This window comes from Leiobunum rupestre, chromosome 8 (genome assembly GCF_980474605.1).
Source record: "Leiobunum rupestre chromosome 8, qqLeiRupe1.1.hap1, whole genome shotgun sequence".
In the NCBI taxonomy this organism is placed as follows: Eukaryota; Metazoa; Arthropoda; class Arachnida; order Opiliones; family Sclerosomatidae; genus Leiobunum; species Leiobunum rupestre.
In genome coordinates, this window is record NC_143391.1 from 58,998,379 (window position 1) to 59,003,813 (window position 5,435).

Sequence of the window (5,435 nt, forward strand, 5' to 3'; positions counted from 1 at the left end):
CCTAAATATTTCAAAATCCACATTGTGTTTGGGAGCAAAATGATATCGGTTAGGAAAGTCTTAGCTGCTTCATAATCCTGTACCAAATGGTTATCCGGTAGTGCATAGAATATTTCTGAAACTAAGTCTCCCACACATGTAAGTAACATGCTTTCTGACGAACTTTATCTTTGATCCCTGATGCGATAAGGTAATTTTCAAATTTGTTGCACCAACTTTTCCAGGCTGCATTGAGATTCTCTGGGGCGGTATGCCCAGCAAACACAAATCGTCCCTGGGACGTCCCAGCATGGTCCATAGAGCCCAGCTTGGTCCCGTCTAAAATTCGTCCTACGGGACGAATAACGGACGCCCCATTTTAGTCCTAGTAGAACCAATTTCGCGACATCCGATATTCAGCCCAATCGACGTCGCATGGATCTCCACTATTCGTCCGAAAGGTTTCGTCCATCAATGCTATCTAGAGGTACTTTTATCAGCAATTAATTTTAATTTTTTTCACCTGTATTTGTATTTGAGCTGATAATGATTAATGAACCACAAAATATTAATTTTATTAAGAATATTATTATTTAAATTTACGAGTTTATTTAACGTGAATTAATGAAATTACGTGTTAAATCAAAACTACTTAATTATTTAATTAATTTTATCTGTTCTTAATTTTTATATTTTTTATATTTCCATTATTTTCATTTGATGAATTATTTCTACAATCACAGCCAATCACTGCGAAAAAGCTGATCTAAGTTGGCCGCGCTAAAGTCCTTTAAAAAATCTGGTAGCCCAGTTTGTAGTTTCTTTTGTACGACGCCATTACTCGATAGTTTGGAATCGGTCACCATAAAGTCCATAAGCCGGGAGTAGTGGCTCACTCCTGTAATCCCAGGCGTCCGGGAGGCAGAGTTTGTGGATGGCCGTGTGAGGACGACCACCAATCCCCCAACGGGTGGTCGGAATACTTCCGCCACGGGTGTCCCCACCCCTGTCCCCACGTATCCCCCAGTTGGCGTGGACGTTACACATATCTCGCCCTGATTAATCAAATGGACGAGAGGACTGAATTGTCCCACACGTCACAATCGAATAAAAAAAAAAAAAATAAAGTCCATAATGCGTTCTACTTAAACGTTAAAGATTATAACATAGTAATCTCTAGTATCGCTGATAATATATCATAAGAGTAAGTATTTTATTAAAAAACTGTTTGATTTTTTTAATGTGTCTTTTACAGAGTATTACGACCTTCGCCCCGCGCCTATATCGATTCTTATTTACGATACGTGGCAGTGCGTTGATGGTAATAAGTAAAAGAAAGAAGATGATAGCGGACAGTGATTAGGATACTCAATGAAATTCTCGATTGAAATGTCTTTATTGATATATAAAATAACACAAAAGATCAACAAAATGAACAAAAAGTTAAAAAATGGGATCTCTTCTTACTCAAATCTGGTGTATCCCCGGGATACCTGGTGGCCATGATTGTGGTAATAACGCTTAACAATGGGGGCGATTAAATAAAATAGAGAGAGAAACTTGCGTTAAGCGCTTAAATTTACTATTACTAAGATTTAATAATATTATTGGGGAGAGCTCAAAACTATACTGGTGGCGAGGTAAAAATCTGTTAAGATACTTTTGGGGTTGGGGGTTTGGCTTTTATACGGGTTGGAATAAAGGGGTATTGTTCGGGGCTCTCGACACGGGGCTTTTCCCGTTCTTGGGACAGGATATTGACAAAACACTCTTAACTTGGTATTGAAGGAATTATTGGGGAGTATTGATTTAACAGGGTTTTAAGGGCTCTAGACTCAATCTTTTAACCTGTCGTGGATTAGCGTATATTCTTAAACGTAGTTTTTTCGTTTAAGGGGATAGTAAGGGGGGGTTTTCAAGGAAATTTTCAACGTTACGGTTTCGCTGTCATGGGATTTGGTCTTCTTTTCGCTGGCTCTTTTTCTTGATGTCTCGAATATCTGGTTCTTCGTGGCTGCTCTTCGATTTACGGGATTCCGGGTGACGGGAGCTTCCGGGTTACGGGGTTCCGGATTACGCAAGACACACGCCCACGCTTATGACACGGGAAAAAACGTTCTTGGATTCTGGGATTCATTTGAAATTAAACGCGATGGGCATTTCGCCTCTTTTGGGTTGTGCATTATGCATCTTTTATTGGGACATCGGGGACTACGTTCTTGGGATATCGCGGCCTAAGCCTGGACTGGGTTGTGGATCTCTTCTAGTTCCGGACCTCTTCCTGTTAGAATCTAACTTTTTCCTTGGCGTTCTCTGGTTTTGTTCTTCTTCCGTTTAGGGGGGGGGGGGTGGAAAAATCGGGTGTCGGAAGTGTAGGCTTGGTAGTGTATTTTTCTGGTGGTCACGTCTTCTCGGGGTTTGGAAGGCGTGGTTATTATACTGGAGGGGTCTCTGTTTCTACCCCTTTTGGATGACTGTTTATTTTTCGTCCTTGGTAACAAAATTTCGGGGATTTTTCCAGAGCCGAATATGACCTTTCACACTGTAAGGCAGGGGTGAGGTCGGCCGCTATATAGTTTGCATGAGAAGGGGGGGGGGATTCGGACGCTCTTTTCTGTTTGGAACTGTCGCCTCATGGTGCAATATGGCCTTCTGAGTTTCTTATCTATTTTTCTGGGCGCCAGATTGTCTATCTTGGGGAAAGTAACATGAAGGTGGGACAATGAGTAGAACAGATTCGCTAAATTATGGTTTTAAATAGACTTTTCCGTTTTATGGGTTTTTTAATTTAATTTTAATATTTATAATTTTAAAATAAAATCTAGTTTCTGGGATTTTTCTGGGGATTTCTAACTATACCACGCATGACATACCAAGTATCGAAGGAGTTATTTAAGTTTATTAAAGGATTTTTAATCCATTGGGGACTTTTGATTAAACCTGTGTTATATTATGGAGAATTATTCAAATATATGATTATGGGGTACATATTATGACAACAATCTTATTTCTATGACATTCACCACGAGGATACCCAACATAAACAACATATGGGGATAAAACAAACAAATATTATTAATGTAATTTGTATGTTTAATTAGGGTTATTATTTTATTTATTTATTTGCTTAATGGAACTTAAGTTTATCTTAACAGATTGGCTTATAGCTTTAACTTTAAAATTTAATGTGGGCTTACTTTGGATTATTTACTTATGCTAGAGAGAAAAAAAAAATTGATTTTCTTGATATTTTATTTATGACCCGTTATGCGGGGGAAAACATTTTTATTAATTTTAAACATAAAAAAAAGAATTAATATACTGAAAAAGTAATGACACAAAAAAAATAATAAAAAAAAAGAAACTTTCCGCCCGATGGCGTCACAGGGGGTAACAAGAGGTAGGAAGAAAATATGTTTGATCAAAGTCTATTCATTTTGGACCTGTACATGTTTCAATTTAACTTTTTAAGTTTATTATTCATTACTCTCACTGAGTGGTTCGCCTAAAGCTTTATTTCATTTTGTTATATTTTATATATTGGATTTGGAATTCCAAAAGTAAGATTTGCGTTGAATTCTCCGAATGTTAGGGAAGGTTCGCTGTTTTTAAAGTTCATTTTGGACCTGTACATGTTTCAATTTAACTTTTTAAGTTTATTATTCATTACTCTCACTGAGTGGTTCGCCTAAAGCTTTATTTTATACTGTAATAATTTATATAGTTAAATTGTAATTCCAAAAGTAAGATTTGCGTTGAATTCTCCGAAAGTTAGGGAAGGTTCGCTGTTTTTAAGTTCATTTTGGACCTGTACATGTTTCAATTTAACTTTTTAAGTTTATTATTCATTACTCTCACCGAGTGGTTCGCCTAAAGCTTTATTTTATACTGTAATAATTTATATAGTTAAATTGTAATTCCAAAAGTAAGATTTGCGTTGAATTCTCCGAATGTTAGGGAAGGTTCGCTGTTTTTAAAGTTCATTTTGGACCTTACATGTTTCAATTTAACTTTTTAAGTTTATTATTCATTACTCTCACTGAATGGTTCGCCTAAAGCTTTATTTTATACTGTGATAATTTATATAGTTAAATTGTAATTCCAAAAGTAAGATTTGGATAGATATTAAAATTAATCTTCGAGAAACAGTAATTTCTAGAGTACATTTTTTATTCGATAGTCTTAATTTTTTTAAGGAATAGTATTAAATGGCTTAGTTTTATTTTGCTTCTGATTTAAAAATTAATTTTATTGTTTTTTTTTACATTTGTGTAAGGAAGGTTATTTAATTTTTTAATAGTTTAGTTCGAAATTTATATCAATCAAATTGTACACTTGTTGCTAGATTTTTCCATTATCTTGTATTTTAATGTTTTGAATAAAATTTTATTATCTAGCTTGGCTTTTTAAATTATTTGTTCAGAATACGATATCCAATGAACGTCCTAGTTTCATCCTTATTGAACCTTGATTGAACCAAATTAAAGGCCTAAAGACATCCAGGGTACGACCGCCGTAATCGCCGTTGGACGTCCGAAAACTCGTCCCCAGGACGTACTACGGCTATAGACAAACCGGACATTTGGACGTCCTTTAACGTCCAACCGACGTCAACCCCGGATTTTGGGATGTCCTACGGACGAAGGCAAGATCCGAGTGTGACGTCTATCGGATGTCCATAGGACGTGTTTGTGTTTGCTGGGTGGTTGTCGAAAGGCAAAACACAAGGCAACGATAAAGCCATGGTGTAGTCAAAGGCCTGGGTAAGGGCATTATGAATGGTCCCGGTGAGATGATTTGGTTAAGAATTGGGGTCTTGGTAACCCTCGGCCAGAGAGCCTTGACAACAGAGTGATAAAAAATATGAAACGTAAGATACACGAAAACATATATTACAATTCAGAAAAACGCAGACATCTCCGTCGCCAATGTGATATTCGTAGGTTGATTAAGTACAAATAATTATAAAACTTAAAATTATGTTTAATGTTCAATGAATATTAATTAAATGTCAGTGGCCTCGACCATAGAGATAGAAAATAAAAAGAGGGGATATTACCGCGTTTTAGCCACCCCTTTTTTTGACCGGGAAAATTATCCCCCCCCCGCGCATGTATGAAAGCAGAGATGGGCAGATTTTGCAACGCCATCTATCCTTACTTTGTTTACATCAAATGACAGTTGATTTTCAAAAAGGCATAATGTATTTCATTTCACCGCGCGTCGATGGCGCCACGTAATCTGCCCATCGCATGGCTTCCTACATTGGCGAAAAGGAGGTCGGCACTCGCGGTCAACTTCGTCAGATACAATAGTGCCTCTATTTATTTTCTATCTACCGATGCTCACTAAAACTAAAACGGTTTCTTTTTCCCTAAACTCAAAAGACGTCTGGTTAGACGTCCGCTACAAATAAAACAGGGCAGATAATAATATCTTTATGATCCTGGTTTTTA